The 25,950-nt window shown below is 44.1% G+C and overlaps 1 long non-coding RNA gene across 1 annotated transcript; it reads right to left on the reverse strand.

Annotated features, from left to right (window-relative positions):
- Positions 1-624: 624 nt before the first annotated feature.
- On the reverse strand, positions 625-20,586 carry LOC139438034 (uncharacterized). The gene is made up of 3 exons (XR_011647900.1): positions 20,410-20,586; positions 8,371-8,483; positions 625-923 (listed from the first exon to the last, which is right to left on the reverse strand). It is a non-coding gene; the product is annotated as an uncharacterized lncRNA (long non-coding RNA).
- Between the last annotated feature and the right edge of the window lie 5,364 nt (positions 20,587-25,950).

The raw sequence follows: 25,950 nt of genomic DNA on the forward strand, positions 1-25,950 counted from the left end.
TTTATGCTGTTGTTTGTAATGCCTAAGTGATAGCTGCTGATAAATATGATCTTTGTGGAGATGTCAGGCATCATCATGTGGCAAGTCTGCCGACTAATTTTTTATGCCTGCCCAGCAGATATTTGTGGCTACGGGCCAGGAATTTTAATGAAAGAAAACATCAAAGATGCAGAAGAAATGAGAATATTAGTCAAAGAAGATACACAGTGATGCTCTCTGATAACCCCTGGTATTGACATTAGAACTCTGTGGGAGCAACTTAAATAAACATCTGGACACAGAGTTTAGACATTTTCAGTGACAAACCCCAGACAGATCTTTTTGACTTGCAATAATAAATATTTCAGAGGCTATATGAATCAACTGAAAATCCTGTTTTCAATTATTCTAGTTTTATAAATAGAGCATAGTTAATTATTCAAGTATAGAATTTCTTTTGAAGATTGGGTGAATTTTATATTTCCTTTGTTCATGTTATACTTCAGTTTTATTATTCATATCAAATTTATGTCTGTGTGTTCAAAAATAATATAGTTAGCTTGCCAGATACCATTAAATCAGAATCCAGCAAAGCTTTATTTTTTATTATTTTATTTTCAGGAAAGACCCTTTTACAGCCCTCAGCACCACAGTTCCGTAAACTTTGTCCAGCATGGCCAGCCCAGTTAAGGGGGGTGGAGAGAGTGGAAAGGCTACCTCCCTAGTTCTTCTTACCACACTTCTTTGATTGTTTGGAGTCACTTGGCCATCCGTTAGTCAGGAAGGGACCAGAAGGATAGTGTGCTGGTAATTCTTTATGAAAGCCTAATTTTATGAAAAAACCTTACCGAAGTAACACTAGCAATGTGGTCAGTACCAAAGCTGCTGGGATGGTTCTGTTGATTGTCTTTGTCAACTTGTTGATACGAATACAGGCTTTCCACCTACAGGTTAGGAATTAAAAAGGAAATGTGATGCACTGCGTATGTTACTTCTAGAGAGACTAAAATCTCACACGCAAAAAGCTAGCATCTGTGGTAGATGGTCCTCAATATTTATGACACACTCTGGCATGAAGAGTGTGACATAGAGATGACATCTTGTTTGAGGCAGGTTTAAGAACTACTGAAACCGGCCTACGTGGTGATTACCAGGGTGCTTGTGAAATAGTTTAGTACCGCCTTGTTTTCTTGACCCTCCCAATCAGACTGCAAGTGCACAGACAGGGACTGGCACGGTGATTCCGACCCAGAGGACGTTCTTCTAAAATGTGTTGAATAAAGAGGTCCTAGTATTGCTTCTGATAATTTTTGGGGAAAAAGACAATGTCTGCGTTTGTCCAGTTTTGAATCTAAGATGTGGTAATATCGGCCACCCTTAACTGAGCTCTTAATAAACGCAAAGCACTGTATTAGGAGTTACGTGAAAGGGAAAAAAAGATACATGTATATAATTATAAAAGTCAAATAGACCTAGAAGATTTTAAGTGAAGACAGCAAACTTCTTCCCAACCTCTCCCCTCCCTAAAGCATTTTAGTTGGTTCTCAGTTACTTATCTCCTGATTTCTAAGTAACAGGCTTATGCCATTATGGTTTAATTTTTAAAATAGGTATTAGCTACTGACTGAAGAGTGTGGTTTTGCTCCTTTACCCCCATGTTATCCCTCACACTTCTGCCCTCTTGATTCTCCTAATATTTAATTAAATATTGGATGTTTACATTACAGTGACCATAAATACTATTTTATATTAACAATATTTTCAAAGTTTCCTAAGATTGCATTTTCTTCTTTATAAGACTTTAGTTTGCTTAGGAAGTAATAATCACTTTGATTATTTGCTTGCTTAATTTACTATGTGCCAAAAAAGTGAAGTCTCAAACTTTCCAACAGAAACGAAAATTCCTTTCCATGTGGTCAAATAAATCAAATACATGACCATTCAGTTCTCTCTTTTTTTGTTTGTTTAAAGTCAGGTTGGTTGAGATAAAATTTACATACAGTAAAATTCATCCTTTTTAGGTGTAAAGTTTGATGAATTGTGAAAATGAATTCATTGTATAATCACCATGATGCCAGTGGATTTTAATGTAATAGAGTATGAAAAGTGTATTGATACAGTTTCAGATTCTACATTGCAACTAACCTTTAAGACACTACTGCTTAGTTTTGGTGCAGTATCCAAGTTTTGGTGTAGGATCAAAGAACAATATTCATAATTTTATGAAAAGCCTATTAAAGTATTCCTTTATTTATAAAATTATGTATTTGTGTGTGGCTAATTTCTTCTTTTCACATGTTTTAACTAAAACAACCTATTATATTAGTTTGAAGGCAGAAACAAATAGGAGAATCTATCAATCTTCTATCATTAAGCCAGACCTTAAAGAGATTTGCAAAAATTTCAAATGATGCCACACTTCTCACAAATTTTTTGGAAGATGGAGTTGTTTTTTATATAATAGTTTAGCTATGTTTATAGGATCATTGCTACTTTAAAAGAAGTTAATAAATATTTTAATCATCTCTCAGTTCCATTCAGTTCTCCCTTACTCCCTCCTGGAGCCCTCCATTCCGCTCCACTCTGCACTTGGGTCTCTTGGTCAGCTACACTCTGTCTTCCTGAGACTTCTTGAACCTGGAAATCCCTTTGACCTCACTCCTATGTATGTTCTATTTTTTTTTTTTTTTTTTTGGTTCCCATAACTTTGTCTTTCTTGGTTTTCTATTTTTCCTTTTTCTTTTTTCTTTCTTTTTCTTTTTGTTGCTTAAAACAACATAAATTTATTGTCTGAGAGTTCTTGAGGCTGGAGGTCCAAAATCAAGGTGTTGGCAGGGCCACGCTCCCCTGAAACCTGCAGGGCCATCCTTCTTTGCCTCTTCTGGTATGTATGCCAGCAGTCCTTTGTGTCCTTGGCTTGTGGATGCATCACTTCAACCTCTGCCTTCTCCCCATATCTGTCTGTCTGTGTCCAAATTTCCCTCTTCTTTTAAGTCATATTGGATTAAGGGCCCATCCTCCTCTATTATAAACTCATCTTAATTGAACTAATTCCATCTGTGATATCCCTATTTCCAAACAAGTTCAACACCTGAGGTACTAGGGCTTAGTACTACAACACGTCTTTTTTTTTTTTTTTTTTTGAGGTGGGGGGATGTGATGCAATTCAACCTGTAACACTGGACTTAAGTGCCTTCCCATTCTGAGTTAGAATCCCATGGCCTCTGCACCTGTGTGGGTGACCTGAGTATTACTTCCAGCACCACTGATCTCTAAGGACTTTCTCTGAAGAGACCCTGCACTTCTTAGCCCCAAACAAATGTCAACTGTTTCTCAGAAGGACTAGCAGCAGTAATGAGTGGTTTGCTACTTAGACTTCTGATAAGAAGCCTGGTCCAGGTCCTAGGCCCGAGACCTCTCCTAAATTTCATGGAACTTGTCTTCCAGCAGCAAAAAGGCAGGATAAGAGATACATTTTTTGAGACCTTATATGTATGATATTTTTATTCTACCCTAATTTTTGATTCAGTAGTTTGCCTGAGTATAGAATTCTAAGTAGGAAATCATTTTTCTTAGGATTTGGAAGCAATTAATGAACTCAACTTTCTTTTTAGTTTCTGGCTGCTGAGAAACCCCATGTTATTCTGATTCCAAATTCTCTGTATGTGACCTGTTTTCTCCACTTCTTTCCTCTCCTCCCCTCCCCTCCTCTTTCTTCCCCTCTCCTTCCTGCCTCTCCTATCCTCACCCCCTTAACATTTAGATTCTTTTTTTATCCCTAGGATATTGAAGAAGTTCCATGATGATGGTACCTTGGTGTCAGCCCTTTTTCTTGGGGGCAGGGGTGTGTGGGGGGTACTCTTTGGGTTTATTCAATCTAGAAAATCATGTCACTTTCTAGGAGTCTTTCTCATTTTAAAAATTATTTGATAATTTACTCTTTACTATTTTATATTTTCCCTTGTTGGAACTTCTATTATTCCAGGGGTTCTTAACCTTTTTTGTTCCATGGACCCCCTTTACCAGGAGGTAAACCTGGTAAACCACAGATCCCTTCTCAGAATGTAGCGGCAGATAGTTTTATGACACTCAGCATTGGAGGTCAGAGTAAATAAAGATAATAAGTTGATTTTTTCAATTTAAGCTCACAGACCCCCTGAAATGTTTTCATGGACCTCCAAGAGGTTAAGAACCCCTGTATTAGTCAGATATTGGCTTTCCTGGATGATTACTGTTATACTTTTTTATTTTGAATTATCTATATTTTACAAGGGCTTTTGTTTGCCTCCCTATTTACTTTTGGCCTTTCTGTCATGTTAAAGGCTTTCTTCTGATCTCTTCTTTTCTTGCTGTTTAGTGAGTTGCTAAAATGTTGAGGGGAGGTCCTGTGTGGGAGTCTCCCAAATGTCAGTGTTTGTCTAACTTTCACTGCTCTAGCTAGGTTCTTCAGAGTCTTCTGCCTTTGGGGTGTGTGCTTGGCTGCTAGCACTCAGGGGCAGGTTTTGGGTCTCTCACTGGCCAGCTTGCAGTCTCTCACTCCATCCCCTATTTTTTAATTTAATTTAATTTTATTAAATTGCCTTTTTTTTTTAAAGATAATAGATCACAAATAATGTTACATTAAAAAATATAAGAGGTTCCTACATTCCCCACCCCCCACCCCCCTACTCCTCCGACATCAACAACCTCTTTCATCAGTGTGGCACATTCGTTGCATTTGGTGAATACATTTTGGAGCACTGCTACCTTGCATGGATTATAGTTTATATTGTAGTTTACACTCTCCCCCAGTACATTCAGTGAGTTAATGGCAGGATATATAATGTCCAGTATCTGTCCCTGCAGTATCATTTAGGACAACTCCAAGTCCCAAAAATGCCCCCACATCTCATCTCTTCTTCCCACTCCCTGCCCTCAGCAACTACTGTGGCCACTTTCTCCAGATCAATGCTACAGTTTCTTCCATTACTAGTCACAATAGTTCTATAGTAGAATACCAGTAAGTTTACTCTAATCCATATTTTATTCCTCCATCCTGTGGATGTCCACTTCACCCCTATATTGAGAGGGGGCTTAGATCCCACATGGATACAGAGCAACACCTATTACAGTGGTGAAAGTCAGAACATCAAAAACAAAGTTTTATGATATTTTTCATTTTTTAATACCCCAATTTATTCTTACTTTATTTTAGTTTTTCTAAATTAGTATGTATTCTATTTCTAATCTTTAAACCTATCACTACTATTTCATTTTCCTATTAATTGAATTTGGCAATATTAGGCTTCATTTTTGAAGAAGTTTTGGACCACAGAGAGGTTCAACTATGGCAGGAGAGGAACGCTGGTATGGGGTGTTATTGTTGGGGGACACATGGTTGGGAGGGAGTTCTACAGGGCATGTATATAGGGTACATAAAAATATTTGGATATATTTTGGGTATTTTCATACTAGTTACAGTTACAAATGACAACTAAGGGAGTGCTGAGTTCCTAGCCGGGGGAGCTCTGTCACATTCCCCAATGGAACAGCAACAATCCCCCAAGGGCAAGGGCAAAGACCAGTGAAGAAGGATACTCCAATGATGAGCCCTTGATGTTGATGACTATGCTTATGAGCCTGTGTGCTTGAAATCTGAACTATGCCTTGGGCTGCAGGGTAACTAAAAGTTACCTCCTGAGAGCCTCCATGTTGCGCAAATGTGGCCACTCTCTAAGTCAAATTCACCATGTAAATGCATTACCTTCCCTTCACCATGGGACATGACTCCCAGAGATGAGCCTCCCTGGTGCAGAGGGATTACTACCAATCACTAACTGGTGATGCAACTAGAAAAAAACCTTGAATGAAAGGGGGAAATGGTAAAGACAAATGAATTTATATAGTTAAGAGTCTTCAGAAAAGAGTCAGTAAGTCATCAGAGGGGTTGTGCTTATGCATGCCTCAGCAGGATCCCAGAGACAGTCAAAGTTGATACAATCCCAGGTATGAGTACTCCTGAGGACTACGGAGACACACAGGTTCTACGATCATGGCAGTTGGCCCTGGAGTTCAGTGCCTTGTCAGTGGGCCCTACTTTGGAATTTGTGTTCCTGAGTGGGTTGGAGTTGAACTCAGATGTAAACTTTCTACACATGCCTCATCTGTCACTTTTACTGAACCTGTGGTTTAGCACTGGGGTTGGTGTATACTCAGGAGACTTGAATCTCTGGACTGGTCATGTGCCAACTGGGCCCTGGGCCTCAGCAAAGTTACAGCTCCTACTCTCCAGTTTGTTGGACTTCCACAGGTCAGCTAACGGGGATGTGAACATGGTCAACCATTCACCTATTTTTTAATAGATTGCCTCACTCCCTGCCTTCCCTCTACTGAGGGTCCTTGAGTCCAGGTCTCTCTGGTGTACCTCTCCAGAGGGGCCAACATCAGATATATGGGTGGAGGAAGGAATCAGGGGGCCTATTAGCAACTTGTGGAGACCTCCAGTGTTCTTAGCCACACCCCTCAGACTAATTTTCAGAGAATCTGAAACTTTCTGGATTTCTGTGGTGTAAATTGACTTGCTTTGTAATGCCTTCTCCCCTGCAAGCAGTTGCTTATCAGCTTTCCCCACTTTCATAAGTGGAGAAAGTGCCTTCGCATCTCTGCCCCTTATTTAGTAAAATCCAGTGGCTGCGTAGATTCTAAACACCCCTCGCCTCCTTCTCCTCTTATAGATAAATAGCATGTTCATCTTTTCTGATACCAGCTTAAATGCCATCTCCTCCCAATATATCATCCTTTGTGCCTCCAGCATCTCCAGGGCAGATACCCTGTTCTTGTCCCTTAAGACCTGTGTCCCCAGGATGTGGTAGTGGGGCATGGAAGCAATTAGGAACTGGTCGTGGGGAAGTTGTATTCTCATTGTACCCTTCCTCTGTGGGCGTCCTGGCTGTCCCTAGCTTTGGCATATCTCCTACTCCTGGCAAGAGAGGCACGAGGCTGTAAAATTTGAGACACTCACTCTCAGAGTTATGCACTTCAGGGGTGGCACATTTACGACCTTAAAAGCGAGTGCCTCCTTAAATTTAAATTTTACACCCTGGTGCCTCGCTTGCCTCGCTCTAGCCTGGCTCTGTCACTTGGGGGAAACAACCCGTACAAATGTACCCAGAAGAAAACAGGCCTGGGTTTACCCAAGTGGTAGGGTGTGTTTCACTACATGCGGCATCCATACTTGGGTTTGGTCTCCCCTGCCTCGTCCGCAGCATGCAGATGCTCAGACCTGCTCCTCCAGTCAGTGAGGCCACCAGGGCACTGCCAAGATGTAAAGCAGGCATGGGAAACACTCACTCTAGGGACACAGAAGACTCAGGAAAATAGAATAAAAATGAGAACCAATTTCTGCCCCCAAGGAGGTTATGGTTTGTAAGTGCCTGAAGTTAAAATCATATACCTCTCTGCTAGTAAAAATATATTCTCCCCCCAAAGGAAAAAAACCACAAAACCCTTCTGCGTTATCCATAGTAGAAACAGTGTTTTTAATGCCATTAACTGGCTGTGTTATTGTAGAAGTCATGTGTCCTGGTGGGCTTGGCATCTACATTTGTAAGATGATGGGGATTAGACGAGGCAATCTCTTGGACCCCTCTGTAGTTTAAAAATTCCGTGATTTCTCTTATCTTAGTATTTCATTCTCTATGGAAATGGTACTTATCTCCTACTGAGGTATAAAAATATTTCTATTTTGGATATTTTCCTTGATTTATTGCTTATTTTAATCTTGTTCCATATCCTGATATACGTCTTTGTCTAAAGCCTGTATTTTAATTTTTTTAAATGCAATTTGTCCTTTATAACTCTTTTTCATGTCCCATAAAAATGATGGATAGGGGAAGGTAGATAAAACTACAGATCAATCTTAGATTCTGATAATCTAATAAATGCTTTGAGCACCAATCCTGCAGTTTATGACCTCTTGCCAATTGATTTATGGCCCTGTAGTAAATTTTCTCTCCCACTTATACAATATTTATTGGAACATCTTGTTCTTAACAGACGAAGTACTGTATAAAACATCTGTCAAAACAAAAGCCAATTCAATTAAATATCTTTTACTTCCAAATCTACTTCTCTGGTTCTCTCCAGCAGCCAGGTTGCAAAACAACAAGCCATGTTGTGGACAAAATTTGAGCAAGGTTTCAGGGACATAAGATATGCTTGGAAAAGAATCATGAAAACCAAGATTAATCTGAAAGGAGTGACAATTCCTATTTACTCGACATTAGAGGGCTGGACCTGCCCCCATTGGTGCTGGCCTCCCAGCGGTTCCCAAGCTCTTCATCTATGACGGCTGTTATTCATTTCCCCCTCACATAATGTGAAAGCTTTTCTTCAGAAACAAACTTCATTTACCTGATAGTCATTAGTTTGTTGTCTCTTTAGTTATTAACCCAAGGACGTATGTAGCTACCAGCTCCCCTACGTAGTCTGTGTTAATCCAGGTTCACTTAGAGTTGATACAATTCCTGCCAAAAGCAAAGAGAAAGAAATTTATGTACAGTTTCTTTGAAGCGTTTCAAAATATTGAAAATAATGTTAGGGTCTCTCCATTATTGCCTTTGAAGGCACTACTAATCAAGTGTGAAAGGAGACAATTTTCACTCAGATCGTCTTTTTCCTACTAGCAAGGCCAGTGGAAACAAAGCTCTTTGTAGCAGAGACTCACAGGCCTGTGCTTCTTTTGTGAGAGTGAAAATGCGCCAATGTGTGTCCTTGACACCTCTCTTTGACCTACAAACTCCCAGCTCAGTTCTGAAGGTCAGTTTATGGATGGCTTGTGTTTGTGGCTTAGTAAACACAAGTTGCTACATTTCTATAGTTTAACTTCCTCCAGACTTCAAGTTTCCAATTTCGTTGTTGTCATTGCTAAATGCTCCTCAAATGTAACATGGATCGATGGCATATTGAAAGCATATGTATGTTTACCTCCATATCGATGTCATTTCTTATAACACTAGGATTTATATGCTAAATGCAGGGAGGTAGGGGTGTGAGTGGGGAGATGTGACAAGCAGAAGCAAACACCACATGGATTCTGGGAGAGAAAGCTGTACTATTTTGATGTTCAAAACTGACACCTGAAATATATGTTCATCCTAAAATAAATAAATAAACATCGTGTTGATGTTTATGACTAGCACCTGAGCCACTTTCCATCTTAAATCATAGGAAAGTTTAGAAACGATCTTAACTGGAGACTTTCCTAGTAATTGCCACAGTGAGGCGCTGTTTTCCCCCTGACCTTAACCCCTCAACTGTGCTATCCCTGAATTCAAAGGGAGTAGGGATAGAATAAGTATTTCTAGTCTGCAGAACCTCAAACTTGTTCACCAAATCTTTTACCTCAATTGAAGGGAAGGGAGGGAGAAACTCAAGTTAGGAGAATATAGGAGTGGATTTAAAAAAAAATTTTTAGGAGGTACCAGGGATTGAACACAGGACCTTGTACATGGGAAGCAGGCGCTCCACCACTTGGGCTCCATCAGCTCCCTGGGTAGATTTTTGCAAATGGTTGATTTTTGTCCTCTCTGGCCAGGTTGCACCCAGCTCCTCTGTGGACAGAATGTATTTTAAGTTCTGTCCTCAAAAACTCAGCCCCTGAAGGCCCAAAATATTTGTTTACACCTTGCAAGTTGCCCTTGGGCATTTTACATTTTAAATGTTAGGACTGAATTTCTGAAATGCTGAAAGCAAGTCTCCGCTGAAAGCCGGTGGGCTGGCAAGATCCTTCCTTTTTTTTTTTTTTCCTTTATTTTTTTAATATTACATTAAAAAAAAATGAGGTCCCCATATACTCCCACCCCCCTCACCCCACTCCTCCCCCCATAACAACAATCTCGTCCATCATCATGAGACATTCATTGCATTTGGTGAATACATCTCTGAGCACTGCTGCACCCCATGGTCAATGGTCCACATCATAGCCCACAATCTCCCACATTCCACCAGTGGGCCATGGGAGGACATACAGCGTCCGATAACTGTCCCTGCAGCACCACCCAGGACAACTCCAAGTCCTGAAAACGCCCCCACATCTCATCTCTTCCTCTACTGCCTACCCCCTTGACATCCCCTTTTCCCCACCTCTCTCCCAGCCGTGCCTGCCTCCAGAGCAGGTTGGTGAAAGCTGTACAGAACACTGAGCAAGTCTGTACAGGGAGATTTTGAGTCACTCCTTTCTGAGGCTTCGGTCTAAGAACATAGAGGAGGCCTTGGCTTCCTTTGCAGACAGAGCTTGACAGATGGTGGTGAAACACACCCAAGTGGGCTCACAGAGGTTCCCAGAGCACTTGCTGGGCGCCAAGCCTTGGCAAGACAGTCGGGTCCAGGCAGAGATAGTTCATGTCCTCATGGAGTTTCCGGTTTGGCAGGGGAGGTAGTAGCAAACGAATCACTGCTCTGCAATCCTCCAGGATATATATGTGTGTTTGTGTGTACATCGATCGATCGACCTGTATATAAACTCCGGGGGCTATATACATTGCCTCTGCCCTACGCTGCTCACTCAGCCTAGCCCCACCCCACCCTTGACTCCCCAAGGTTTGGGCCATTTCTCCCTGGTGTCTCCTGACCCTTCTCTGTCAGGGTCCCCCACTACACACAGGCTATCGTCCTTGAGTTCACCAATCCACTGAACTAAGTCGGATTCACATACCTGTGGCTGGATTAGCCCGGCCCTTGGCACACAGAGAGCAAAGGGAGCGTTTGTTTTGTCTGGCAGATTGCTAATGAGGTATATCAGTCTGCGGATTTCAGGTCAGCCCCCAAGAGGGTCAGTTCCTTGGGAAGCTCCATCTCCCTAATATTCCTACTGACACATAGTAATTACAGTAATTCAAGCCACTTTGCTTGAATTTTCAGCACAGGAGAAGCACCATGCTAAACCCTTGATATATAATGTACTATCTCATTTAGTCCTCTCATCAACCTTTGAACTCAGTCCTAACTATAATAATTCCGATTTTATAGAGGAGGAAACCAAGGCTTACTAAGACTCAATAAGCACGGACGTAGGATCTGAATTCTGTGTTATGGCTCTCATTCCTGTTTCCTGCAGCTGCTGTGGAGGGCTCACACTTCTTCCCTGGCTGGAAGCTCACCATCTCTGGTGCTCATCCACAGCCTTGTCTCTTTCTGACCTTTCAGGCCTCCCACTGTCAGCGAGTGGTGGGGTCCCCTCATCCTCCCCTCTCCTCCCCCAAGACTGCTCTCCCGCCTCTGCACTCACTGGCAGGAGGCTCTTGCCCGCCTTTCTATCCTCCCGCAGCCCCCAGCAGTGAGTACTGAAGATGAGGGGTAGACGTGTGGGCAATCTTGTGTCTGGCCCAGAGTCTGTGTTCCCATTAAGTAGTGATTGGAGAAAAGCTTAACCACGGTAGGCTGTTCATCAGCCCACGTTGATGAACTACAAGTAGTTTGTGTTTTGTTTTTGCCACATTGATGGTCCGATAAATAAATGACAAGAAATGACTGACAAATCACAGCATCATGCCCTTTTTGGCAAAAATTATGAAATAGGCAATGTTGGTCTGCTTTGCTGTTTGCCCTGCCTCTTCCCTCCGTGCCTTCTTGAGCCCAGTGACCTCTCACTCTTCCCTGGACCCTGTACGGAAACCTGGTTGTAGGGTCTTTATTTGCCCTCAGGCATAGCCATTTGATAATGCCTGTCTTGGGATGTACAACCCATTTTATTATTTTATTTTTATTTTTATTTTTTTTGATATATATATATTTTTATTGATTTTGTAAAAATATTACGTTAAAAAAAATATATGAGGTCCCATTCAACCCCACCCCCCCCCACCACTCCCCCCCCCCCCCAGCAACACTCATTCCCATCATCATGACACATCCATTGCATTTGGTAAGTACATCTCTGGGCACCTCTGTACCTCATGGTCAATGGTCCACATCATGGCCCATACTCTCCCCCATTCTATCTAGTAGGCCCTGTGAGGATTTACAATGTCCGGTGATTGCCCCTGAAGCACCTTCCAGGGCAGCTCCAAGTCCCAAAGACGCCTCCACATCTCGTCTCTTCCTGCCATTCCCCATACCCATCAGCCACCATGTCCACTTTTCCCACTCCAATGCCACCTTTTCTCTGTGGACATTGGATTGGTTGTGTCCATTGCACCTCTATGTCAAGAGGAGGCTCAGATTCCACATGGATACTGGATGCAATCTTCCCGCTTTCAGTTGTAGGCACTCTAGGCTCTATGGTGTGGTGGTTGTCCTTCTTCAACTCCATCTTAGCTGAGTGAGGTGAGTCCAATAAATTGGATTGTAGGTGCTGGAGTCTGTTGAGGCTCAGGGCCTGGCTATCACATTGTCAGTCCAGAGATTCAAATCCCCTAAATATATCTTAAATCCCAACACCAACTACAACTCCAGCACAGTAGCATGAAAGTCTTATGAAGAGAGAGCCCATCTAAGTCCAGATTCATCACGCATAAACACCAGCTCCAAAGAAGGGCCATCTGACATGGCAGTTAACCCCATCTGCCATGACCATAGCACCCATGGGTCTCGTTAGCTCTCAAAGGAACCAATACTTGGGGGTTGTATCTACTTTATCTGTCTCTTAGACTCTGCTCAGTTGTGCATAAGGGCAATCCTTCTGACAGCCTCCAGACTCTTTTTTAGAGACTCATAGCCATATAAACTCATTTTTCCTTTCCATTTCCCCCTTACATTAGCTCAAACAGCATTTTAAAGTCATGTTATTTTATGTAGACAGGGATATTCTGCTGATCCGCATTGAACCTTCCATTCAAGGTCATTTTCCAGTTGCATCATCAGTTGGTAGTTGATAGTGATCCCTCGGTGCCAGGGAGGCTCATCCCCGGGTGTCATGTCCCACGCTGGGGGGACGGCATTGGATTTACATGCTGAGTTTGGCTTCGAGACTGGCCACATTTGAGTAACATGAAGGCTGTCAGGAGGAAATTCCCAGGCACAATGCTGCTCTAGGCCTTGTTCTTATTTCAGGCATATCAGCTCACAAGCATAGTCATTAGCGTCAGGGGCTCACTGTTGGACCCTCATTCCTTCCCGGTCCTTGCCGCTGCACCTGGGAGACTGTCACTGCTCCCCTAGGGACCACGACAGAGCACCACCGGCCAGGAACCCATGTACAACCCATTTTAACTGGAACCAAAGCCTTAAGCTAAAGGAAAGGTGGGTTAACAGGGATTGCACATATCCTCAGGCAAAAGGCCCTGGCTTCGCAACCTGAATTCATACCTGGGCCATTTAAGTTCATCCTTGTCTTGATGTCTTTGCTAATCCCAAAGGGATCATTTTTTTGCAGAAAGATCTCGGGCTGGGAGGCTGTGAGAGTTCCTGTGCCAGCAGATAAGTGTGTCTGTCAGCTCTCGAAGAAAGGGCCGCCCCCACACCCTGACCTCGCTCTTCTCCTCTTACCTCTGTGGCTGCTCCTCCATGCGCCCCTCTCTCCTTTCTCTCGTTCCCCAACAATGGGCTTCTTTCAGCCCCTGCCCCTTCTCTTTGCCGTTTCTTTATGAGCTCATCTATTCTCGTGGCTTCATTAGCACCTCTTTGCAGATGACTTGCAAGTCGACCTCTCCAGCCTGTGACCTTTTCCTGTGCCCCAGACTGCATTTCCAAGCGCTGACAGGATGTCTCCACTCACACAGCCTGCAGCCCCCGCGGCCTCGGTGTGCCCACGTTGGCCCTCTCCATCTGCTCACTCCCTTCAAGGATGGCTTCCCACCCGTGAGTGTCCATTTCCCCCGGGGTCCCTGCTAGGCTTCCATGAGTGCCTGCCAGAAACTTTGGAGCCAGTTACTGAAAGTCTGTTGGAATACCTGCTGTGGGTCAGGCACGTGCTTGGGCCTCGGGGTAGATGAATAAAAGGCACTGAGAAGATCTTAAGGTTCTCAGTCTAGAGAAGGGGATGGCTGTGCTAAGAAGTTCAAGACAATTAGTAAATTTGAGAAGCATGCAGGGTGCTGTGCACAGCAGCGTCCTGTGTGTTTCTGGTTAGGAGGCTCCGTGCGTCTTGGCTGGACCTTCCTTCCCTCCACATCCTGCTGCCACCCTCTTGGCACAGTCCCACGTCACCACACCTAGATGAGTGCAGCAGTCTTCCCCTTTGGTCTCCTGGATTATGAGTTTCTCTTCATCCCCAGCTAATTTTCCTAAAATACCACTCTCATCAGTTTACTCCAATGTTAAAAAAAAATCCACCTGGTACCCCACCCTTCCTCTGTGGCTTTATTTCAACTCAGTGGTTAGAGCATGGGCTCTAGTGTCAGGCTCACTGTGCTAGAATCCCAGCTCTGCAACATACTTGCTGTGTGCCCTTTGGCAAGATACTTAACCTCTGTGTGCCTCAGTGTTCTCCTCTGTAGAATGGAGATAATTATATTACTTATCTTGCAGAGTTCTTGTAAGAACAGCATGAGTTAATACATGCAAAAATCATAGAAAGCGCTGAATAAATAGTAGCTGTTACTATTATTGTTCTTTTCTACTGCTTCCAAGTAGCAGGGGCCGTCTGCTCCCCAGAGGCCTCCTCACAGTCTTTCTGTGAGAATTCTCAGAGGAGTTCTGCCTCTGTACCCCACGATGATGCCCCTACTTAAACACCCAGACCTTTTCTGACTATGTTGCTCCTGCCCATTCTTCGGGCCCAGCTCAGGTCCCTTAACCTGCATGGAATATTTCCCAGTCCCCACTCCCCAGCGACTTCCCTCTCTCGCCTGTGTTTGGATCACAGCTGTAAAAGAGGCCCTCAGTTTTATTTTTATCCCGACCTTCCTCCAAACAAGTAAAGACACCGTCTCATTGAACGGTAAAATTGAACAAGAAAACACTGTCCTCTCCTGCCTGGACTACTGGAACAACTACTGACCTGTATTTGCATCCTCTCTAATCAGGATTGGCAAACTTTTTCCATAAAGGACCAAACTGTAATGATTTTAGGCTTTGCAGGCCATACACCTGCAACTCAACTCTCAACTGCTCAACTCTCCTGTTGTGACGTGAACGCAGCCATAGCCACTATGTGGTGTGAGCCAGGAAACTTGACTTACTCTAACAGGTGGGGGCCAGGTTGGACTGCAGGCTGTGGCTTGCCGACCTCTGTTCTAGGTGAGGGCCAGTTGACTGGACCCTCCCCCCCGCCAAGCCTCCCTGGATGTCCCTCTCAGGACCAGATCATGTCCTAGCCGTTTAGACTGGAGTCGGCCTCAACACATACTTAGGTAGCCTGGGGCCCTAAGGGGAGCGAGCGCTGAGGTCTGACAGATCTGTTCCTGACATCAGCCAGAGCCAAGGAGGATGGGCCCAGGGGGCTGAAGACATTTAAGTACAAGAAATCAGAAGTTTCCTCCCGTCCTTCCTCCTTAGCCCACAGTCCATTCACCCTGCCCTGTGCTCCAGCCCCAGAGATAAATATACAGTTTATAACCACTTCAGACAGAGTTTTGCTATTAAGAAAGGAAATTAAAAGTCTCTTAAGTGCAGATAACATGGAGGTTGCTAGACAAATTGACACTAACCAGGAAATTTGAACCGTAGAGCCCCTGGCTCCTCCCACAGTGTGGCTCTCGTTTGTCATCTCCCCGGGCTGGCCGGCCTCCTGTAGGTTCCTGCCTGCTGGTGAGGCCTTGACTGCGCGGTGGACGCCGTGCTTCTCTGTGGAAAACTCTCCGCGGGCCACACCACTTCAGGAATATGTGTTTGGCATTTGTGAGGGCCCTTCACCCCAGACCCTGCCCTCCCCTTTGCCCTCCTAGAGCGTTGGTGGGGAGGCAGCCAGTTCACCAGTCGCCCTGGGTTACCCTCTCTCAATGTAATCCTTTTAGGGAGACTGAAACATCTCTCTCAGGGACTGTCCTGGTTCTCCACATCCCCTTTGTTTGTCACTAGGGGAGTAATTAGAATTTAAATTGATGGGTACTTGAGAGAAGGTGAACTATTTGCCTTGGCCTAGCACTTGACATTTTGAACATTGGATAATGAAAGGTGACTTTGTTTATTTTTTAGCTATTATGGCTCAGTGCTAAAAGGGGCTCCTGCCAAGAATTGAAAGAAGTGTCCCTCTTTGGATTATATCTTAAAGCACAAATTGCTTTGTTACTGGTCAATATTTGGGAAAAAATGCAGTAAGAGCTATAATAATTTGCTATTGCATATATTTTCCTTTATCTCACTGGGTATGCTGAAAGTAAATGCTTTCTGCAGTGTTTCTGACATCTGGTCTTAATATTCGAAAGTCTTTGTTTCATGTACTTTTGAGAGACAACATTTTTTGGAGCATTTTGTTATTGGGCTTTATGAAATGTTGATGTTAATCTGAGCTGCCTTGGCCTTCATGGAACACAAGGCCATTCTCAAGCTATCCTTGAGAGCATCTTTGGGGGAGTATTTTTGGGATCATGCAACATATTTTGACATTCTTCCAAGGGCATTTGACTTTGTCTTGTGGAAACAGTGTCTGCTCTTTTAACCCAGAGGACTCCTGCTCAGCGTCAAGCTCCCCAACCAGTGTATCAGGTGCCTCTGTGCTAGGAATGTTGGCGGGTTAGAAGGAGGGATGCCGGGACTCACCTCCGCCACTAGTGCTCCTGGAGCCAAAGGAATTGGAGGGCTCTGTGGGTAGAAAGATGAACTATATTTCAAAGGGGTTTTCAATCCTTTTCAGGTCTGAATGGACTTGAAAGTTGAGTATCTCTTTCAGAGAGGTACCCATTTTCAAACTGGCTGCCCCAGGCTGATTGCTGAGAAGCTGCTCTCCAGATTTGGCCAGGCCTGTTTGCAAATGGGCAAAAGAGACCTGATCACCTGCAGAGTGATGGCCACTGTCACCTTTAGTGGCTTTCAGGGAAGAAAAAGCACTGGTGAAAGTAACATTTAGAAGACTTTTGAAAACTTAGGGTGGTGATGGTACCATTTTCGTGGAAGAACTTGGGAAGAGGGAGCATAGTGAAGTTGAGGCTAAGTGATTTGACAGCCCCTAGCATTGCAGACCTAGAGATTATGGAGCCTGGCTAAGGTCACAGATCAAGTTAGTCTTAAAGTCAGGACCAGATTGCACATCCAGGGCTGGGTGTCTGCTCCTTATGAATCAGTTGGGCATGAAGTAAAGACTCATTTTTCCCTGATCAGAAATGTTACTTTCTGTCTATACCTATTTTATGTATTTCTTTTTTCAGATAATTTAATAAAAAGGTACAGCTTTTAAGATGTATGTCTTTTAAACTAATGGAGGGGAAGTTTGGCTGGGACATTGAGAAACTAAGGGATGCAATGACTTCTAAAGGATGGCCCCTCCCAAAGCTCCCCTTTCTTAATCTCCTTTCCTTTGCACCTGCCTCAGCCAAGAGGATGCCATAGTTCTATTTTCTTTTTTCAAGTCCACTTTGGACTAAACCTCATTGAGTTCTCAACTCAAAGATGCTCTCTTAAGTTCACCGAAAAAGAAAATTAAATAGAAATGTACATAATATAATGGAAATGTTACCATCCAATCTCACAAATTAAGATAGAATTAGAAACCTTGGATGAGAAAAATCCCAGAGCATTCCCAGCCCAAGGTTGGTGGTGCCTCAAAAGATAAAATGATCTTTTAATCCGCTGGATAAACATTCATTTTGGCAATGACTTATAAAAGCATATAGAGTTACAGCCTACTCAAGAATCACATTGGGCTTGTCTAGTTTTTTTAAGTTCTACTTATTGATGGAAGGATCTCCAAGATGTAGTGTTAAGAGAGATGAGCCAGGCACAGAGCAGTATCTATAGTGTGCTACTATATGGTTAAAAAATTAGAATGAAGATCTGTATCTGTATATGTATAGAATATATCTGGAAGGATATACAAAACTTAGCAGGGTTGCATCTGGGAAGATGAGCTGGATGGCTAGAGTCTGGGGCGGCAGAGGGACTTTCTTTTCACTATATACTTTTTCATATCTTTTAACATTTATACCATGCGCGTGTTCCAAAAATTAGTTAAAACCAATAGCTACAAAAACTGAGCCCCTTATCTACCCTGTGTAATACACACACACACATATTATACAATATAGCAAAACTTATCAAATCAAATGCATTGGAACAGGTATTCTCACTCCCAGGCCCTCTTTACCCCACTGGCTATCTAACCAACAGAACCCCAATACCACAATTTTTATTAAAGAGGTAAAAATCTCTTAAAACTTTACATCGCTCCCTGCTACCTTTCTTTTAGCAGTGATGGGGCAGAAAACTAACAATAGAAAATTGTTTTGCATTTGGGCTCATGGCTTCTACTATTTGTAAACAGGTGCCTCTAAGTGCAGAAAGGTGGGGTGCTAGATTATTTGGGGTCCATTTACCAATGGACAAGCTTATTTACAAATGAGTGTACCTAGAAGGCAGGCTCTGCATTGAAGGCCAGGGTTTGACAAAAATTAATGAAAGTGAGTTTCTAAAAATGCCATGTGGAAGAAGGAAATGAGGATTCAGGGAAAACGGGCCTCCATGATCCCTTAATATTCCAAATATAATTACCATCTGACTCGAATCTTCTCAAAGTTTATAGTGCATAGGTCAGTTTTTTAGTGGCATATCCTTATCATTAAAAAATAATAATAATTGGAGGAACAGGCCGTAAAGATTTTGCCGGAGTTTAAATACCTCGGTTGCTGTCTCATTTTCTTCCACAGTCAAGGAAGCTGGGATCTCCTGGGAATGAAGGGGAATAAATGTATTTCCTAAGACTGGGTTTTTTTGGGGGTCTGGTTTGGATCTACAATCCAGGAACAGGAAGTACACCCAGGGGAGGCAGGGGCTCTAGCTGGGCTGTTCTGGGCTCTGTACCTGGTTCTGCCACTTCCTAGTCATGTAGTTTTAGACAAGCCATGGGACATTCTGGAACTTTAGTTTTTACATCTGTACAATGGGGTTAATAATGCTAATCTGGAAGGGCTGTTATGAGGATTAAATGTGAAAACTGGTATTTAGCTCCGGGATGTATTTAGCACTCAGAAACGTTGGCTCCTCTGCCTTTACAAGGAGCCCTGAGATGGCTACAGTCTCATCCCCATTTTACAAGCTGTCTGAGTAAGCATTCCAGGATCCTGCCCTTCCTTGGCAATCCATGAGTGCTTGGTCAAAAGTCTGTGATGTGCTACAGATGTCATTATTTGTTAGAGAAATAGCTTTCTCAAGTGCATCTTTCATTTCCTTTCCTCTGAGAAATGCTATTTCACAGTCCCTCAGTAGATGTCAGCAGCACAGCAAACATCTCTGTGCCATAGTGGAAGCAGGTTTGTTCAAAAACAACAGCTCCCCACCTCCCCCGCAAAAATCAATGTTTCCCTTTATAATTCTCTTCAAAAGGCCCAGAACCTAAACTGTGAGATCTACTGGCCCCAAAGCAGATTCCTGAGAGGATTACAAAGGGCGTGTTGGCATTTTAAAGGACAGCCTTTTATTTTCAATAATGAAAACATCATCCCGGAGATGGTTAGGGATTATTGCAATCTTTTTAGAATTTTCTGCAAGTTTATCTCGTATTTACCCTCCAGGCAAAAGTGAAATAATAGAAGATGTCCAATATTTTGCTTCTTCCTGTGAAGTAAATCAAAACCGTGGGAATGTTTTCCCCTAATTTAATTTTCTGCTGTCTTCTAGATATATCTTTTATTATATTTAATTAACCCCGTGATTGCTACCACACACAACTTCAATGAGGTCAAAGAATAAGACAGAGTTTTCTTGCCAGAAAAAGAGGGATGATTTGAGTTTGTGGCCTGCTAATATCTTGATGCGGGTAATGACCCAGGGTTTTGTTTATGACATTTAATATATAAACCGAACCTCTTTCCCACTCCCTTCTGCATTCTTGCCTGTCCCACCCCGAGGCATGATATATTATAAGTTAGGACAGGACTGCTAAGATGTGAGAACTCGACTTACAAACCCCCCCCCCCAATAATAGGCAATTTTGCTGCAAAACTTCCCTTCAAACTATGTTGATTCTGGATCTTATATTTACCTTGCTTCTGCTCCTTCCAGTTTTCTGTTGAATCTTCAATCTACAGTGGTTTCCTGTCATTCCTATCAAGCCAGGCTCTATGTTTTGGTTGGCGGGAAACTGATTATGCCCAAGTTTTGAGAATTTACAGCTGTTCTCTTTAGTTTTGAACTCCCTGTTGCTAGAGGTATTTATTCATCAATGGTTCTCAATCATGACTACACTTTGGGATCATCTGGAAAGAAAACAACTGTTAGAGTGACCGACCATCCCAAACTGATCCTGCCTTAATTTCGATTAATTTTGATTTTCTGGTGTTGCATTTAAAGATTATGTATCTTGGTAAGTGAATTTTTCAATGCCCTCTTAAATTTTGCACCCGAGGAAGGTGCCTCACTTACCTCATCCTGGAAGGCCTCCCCTTCACTTTCACCGAATCCAGAGAGGGACCCTTGGGTCGTGTCCGAGGTCCAGAGGGCTCATGGATAGTCAGTGTTGTTTCACTTCGTTGTCTTTAGAAGGAGGAAGCATTCCTTGGAAGAAGGGTAATGGCAAGCGCCAGTTCAGAGTGAGTGGAATTCACCGAGGCTGTGTAAGGCGAGCTGGAGCAGGTTCCCAGAATAAAAGCCAGGGCAGGGCGGGCACCAGCTCTGTACCCATCCAAGGAAATGCTGAGTGATTTGTGGGTGTTTCAGCTGAATTAAACGCCTTCAGCCTAATTTGGTTAGAAACCAAAAGCAAAGTTTCCACATTTGCAGGATTAAGTTAAGCAAAAACAGGGAGCGGATGTGGTTCAGGTGGTTGAGCACCTGCTTCCCACATGGTAAGTCCTAGGTTCAGTTTCTGGTGCCTCCTAAAAACAAAACAACAAATAATAGGCAAATAGATGAAAAAAAAAAACAAAAACGACTCAGGGGAGCCAACGTGGCTCAGTGGCTGAGTGCTGGCTTCTCACATACGAGGTCCTGGGTTCAATCCCTGGCCCGGGTACCGTTAAAAAAAAAAAAGAAGCAAAAATAGAAACTGTTCTTTTTTTAGGCAGAATGGAGAGCAGGCGTGGAAAAACTTTTGTTGGGCAGGAGGTCATGTGGGAGACAGGGAGCTGATCCTGGCCTGCACTGGACAGTCACCCGGCCGGCAGCTGCCTCAGCAGTGCTCACTGGCCTAGGGCTGGACGGGCAGCGCCAATGGCAGGGAAATGAAGGCTGACTCAGCGCATGGTCCCAAGCCCTACCAGGCCGAGAGACCCATGGTGAGGGCCACCTCCTTCCTTCTGCCTTCCTGCCGGGATGCACCAGGAACTGCTTTGATGTATTTGTTGTAGAATCGTTATTGAAAAGGGAAGAGTGGCCGCAGATGCTCTTGTTAATCCAACATGGCCTCGTGTAACAGGGTCAGAGGTGGAGTGGGATGACCCAGTCCCAGCCCTACCACTGGCTGCCCATCATGCCTCTCAGACACTTGTTTCCTCGCCACAGGTTAGGGTGAATAGAGTTTACCCTGCCCACCCTAATTGTTTTCTCAAGACTTGACTGAGTTAATAACTGTGAAGGTGCTGGGTAAGGCATAAAGGCTCCTCAGATAGAAAGCCTGGTTGTTTGTCATTATTATTGTTTGCTTCCTTCTCACAGTCCACCCTCTTACTATTTAGCTTACTTATCTAATTCATTAGTTCATTCAACATATATCTGAGAGCCTGCCATGTGCAAGGTGCTGGCTGTAAAGCAGGTAAGGTGTCGTCCCACCATCCGCTAGGAGTCTAGTAGGAAATAGGGCAAACATACAGATAACTATAAGGCATGGTAGAAAGGGACAATGACACGGAGAGGCAAGCAGGGGAGGAGCTATTTCTTCCAGCCAGAGGAATCCCAGAGGAGCTCACATGGAGGTAACAGCGGGGCTGAGCCAAGGAGAAAGTGTGCACCTTGCAGAGTGGGGGATAGAAAGGTATTCCAGAGGGCATCATGGAGGTGGGAATTTGTTGGGCTGTGTATTGGGAAAATAGAGGCATTTGTCTGGCTGCACTGTGGAGTATATGAAGGGAATAGTGGGGCAAAAAGTTGGAAAGATATGTAGGGGCCAGAGTGGCAGGTAGGGTGGGAAGGTGTTGTCAGCTGAAGAAGGAGTTTGGATTTGACTATTTGGGCTGCTTTGACCCTGACAGTGTTTGAGTAGGGGACTGGCCTGACAGTGTATAGACAAAATCAGCTGTAACTAGAACATAGGCCCTTTGCTTGTCCAGACCTGAGCCAAATTGCCTGGACTACCTTTGTTTCCCATAATTTTCCTTATAGAACTCTGGTGCATGCTGATGGATGAGCTCCCAGTAAGGGCATCCAGCCAGCCTTGGGTAAAAGCCCCTTTATTATACCTCCTCAGTACCTCAGGGACACAGAATCAGAACAATTCAGCAAGTCTAGATAGAGACAGGCCCCGGATCCAACTGTGAATGAGATTCAATTCCTGTCCTCAAATCTAGTGGGAGAAAGAATCTGGGATTGGCGGCTGCATTTCAGTCTGGTAATTGCCCCCACAGTGCTCGGGGAGCACATGGTTGGTCCAAAATGGGGACCTGAGGATGCAGGTGGAGAGGGGGAGGTCAGGAAGGATTTGGAAGGAAGGGATGACTAGCTGAGACCTAGAGGGTAGATAGAGTTACCCAGGTAAGATAGTAGGGAAGAGAAGGGCAGGCCTAGCAGAATGACCAGCTACATAAGCTAGGAGGTGAGAGGGCAGGGCATGTGGGAACCTACAAGAAGTTCAGTGGGTCTGGAGATAGGTGTCCAGGGAGTGATGCTCAGAGCCCTAGCCATGCCACAAGAGTTCAACTTTCTTCTGAGGGCACTGGGACCCCTTGGTGGGTTTAAGTGTGGGACAGACTTGGTCGACTTGCCTTTTGGAAAGGGACTTTGGACAGTACGAGGATAGCTTGGGTTGGGGGAAGAGCTTTTCCCAGGCCAGAGACAGTGGTGGCTAGATCAGGGCAGGAATGCTGGGGATAGATTTCAGGCAGGATCAACTAGAGTTGGTTACCAACTTGGGGTTGGCAGTTAGGTGGAGGGAAAAGTCAGAGATTGACACCTCTGTGCTAAAATGTTTTCTTTGAGGATTTTAGATCAATGAATATTAATTATTGGGAAGCAGAAGTGGCTCAAACGACTGAGCTCCCACCTACCACATGGGAGCTCTAGGTTTGGTTCCTGGTACCTCCTAGAGAAGATGAGCAAGACAGCAAGCTGACGCAATGGGCTGGTGCAGTGAGTTAATGCAACAAGAGACACATGGAGGAAAAACACAATGAGAGACACAACACAGCAGGGAGTGGAATGACTCCAGTGATTAGGCATCTCCCTGCCACATGGGAAGTGCCAGGTTCAGTTCCCAGTGCCTTCAAAAAAAAAAAAAAAAAAAGAAGACATAGCAAATGCAAACAATGAGGGGGTGGGGAGAAAGAAATAAAAATAAATCTTAAAAAATATATCTGTTCAATCCAAACCTAGTGAGTTTTCAAAATGCACCCAAGTGAGCACCCACATGGCCTGAGCCCCAAATTGTGATCTTGCTACCAGCTTGTTCTAGTGCTTGGCACACCTATGTTTTGTGATATGAGTACCACAGAAGGGCCTCTAAAGAGCAACATCCCAACCTCCTTGTGCAGATGAAGATACCAAGGCCTTTGAGTAGAAGAGGCTCATTCAAAGTCACTGACTTCAGGGTGGGTGAAAATGAATACCTGAGACTAGAGGAGTGTGAAGGGCTAGTGGCAGAGGTAGGAGTAGGAATAGGTGTAGGTGGTGTATGCATAGGTGGGTTAGCTGTAGGTGAGCGAGGTGTGCAACAAGAGACACATGGAGGAAAAACACGTGTCGAATGTATGGATGTAGGTGTAGTGGAGTCTCTCCTTCCCTTAGTCTCCTATGTGGGCTGTCAATGTAAGACCCAACCTCCCAGCTGATTTTAGGGCATCATGAGAGTTGACAGCCTCTCCCAGCACAGGGTGCTATAGAGCAGCCCTCACCTACCTCAGCATCGCTCTACTGTGAAAAGTGCTCCAGGGTCAAACACGTCTGGGAAATGCTGCACACTATACACCCCTTGGAAAGTCACATGCTAAAGGATATGAGGAGCCCTAAATAAAGCTTAGTTTAACCCAAAGTCTCCCAAATTTATTTATCCACAGAATCTTTTTTCTTTTTTTAATCACATGAAACATCATCCCAGGGAAGTGGAGTCCTGAAACGGTCTCCAGGTGATTCTAATGTGCCGCCCTGGGTTGAGGCCTTGCTCCTCCAAGTGTGCTTCATGGACCTGCCTCATGGCATCACCTGGAAGCTTGTTAGAACTGCAGCATTTCAACCCCCACCTGAGACTTACTGCATTTTACAACCTACCCAAGTGATTCATATACATTCACTTTTCTAAGTCACCTGTTCTCAAACTTTGCTGGGATTGGAATCCCTTGGGGAGTTTAACCACTACTGGATCCTGCACGCTCTCCTGTGATTCTGGGGGTTAGGGCCTGGGCAGCTAGTTCTCAGTCAACTCATCTAGACCACTTGCTGGCTCCTTTCAGAATGTTTCACCAAAGGCCATGAGCCCTTCTAGAGGAACCTGGGCTTTGGGCTTTGGACCTGAAGGACTCTGACCTTGGCAAGCCAACCTTTCTGAAGGTCTATCCCATAAACATAAATGGGCAATAGTATAGTAACAACTACCTGAGAGCTAAGGAAATCACTTGGTCCAGGACCTGGCATGTAAGAGTCAATGAAGAATGACTATTGTTATGCTATGTTATTTGGAGAAGCAGTTTAGTATAGTTTGAAAAGCATGTTTTAGAATCAGATAAACCTGAAAAATCCTGGCTTCACCACTTATGGATCATTTCACCTGTACAGGCTAGTTTACCACTCTGAACCTCAATTTTCTTATCTGTACAGTAGGGATAATGCCACCTACCTCATAGGACTATTGTGAGAATTAAATAGGACTACACATGGGGAGGCGGACTTGGTCCAGTGGTTAGGGCATCCGCCTACCACATGGGAGGTCTGCAGTTCAAACCCCGGGCCTCCTTGACCCATGTGGAGCTGGCCCATGTGCAGTGCTGATGTGCATGGAGGGTGCCCTGCCACGCAGGGGTGTCCCCTGTGTAGGGGAGCCCCATGCGCAAGGAGTGTGCCCCATAGGGAGAGCCGCCCAGTGCGAAAAAAAGTGCAGCCTGCCCAAGAATGGTGCCACACACACGGAGAGCTGACACAGCAAGATGATGCAACAAAAAGAAACAAAGATTCCCAGTGCCACTGATAAGGATAGAAGCAGTCACAGAAGAACACACAACGAATGGACACAAAGAGCAGACAACTGGGGGGGGAGGAGGGGAGAGAGATGAAATAAAAAATAAATCTTTAAAAAAAAAAACAGGACAACATATGTAGATGCTGGCACATAGTAGAAGCTCAATAAATGTTGTAATTATTTACCGCTTTATCCAATATACCTCCTTATAAGAAGAGAAGAGACACAGGCACATGGGGAGAAGACCGCCTGTGAAGACCGAGGCAGAGAAGAGAGTTGTGCCGTGACAAGTCAAGGAGCACTCAGGGCCACCAGAAGCTGGAAGAGGCAAGGAAGGATCCTCCCCTAGAGCTTGTGGAGGGCGCACGGCCCTGTGACACCTCAATATCAAACTTCTAGACCCCAGAACTGTGAGAGAAGACATTTCTGCCGTCTTTAACTGCTGAGTTTGTGGTACTTTGTTATGGTAGGTCTAGGAAACTAATACTGACCCCCTCAAACGTCTTTGTCTGTATCATTTATCATCCCAAGGATAAAAGAATCAGAGACGTTTAGCACTAAAAGGATTTTCAAGATGAGAGAAAAAAACGAGTATGATATCAAAGCTTTGGAATGCCCCATCTAATTGCAGGGCAATAGGGGAGCAA

Source organism: Dasypus novemcinctus, chromosome 3 (assembly GCF_030445035.2).
Source record: "Dasypus novemcinctus isolate mDasNov1 chromosome 3, mDasNov1.1.hap2, whole genome shotgun sequence".
NCBI classification, from domain to species: Eukaryota; Metazoa; Chordata; class Mammalia; order Cingulata; family Dasypodidae; genus Dasypus; species Dasypus novemcinctus.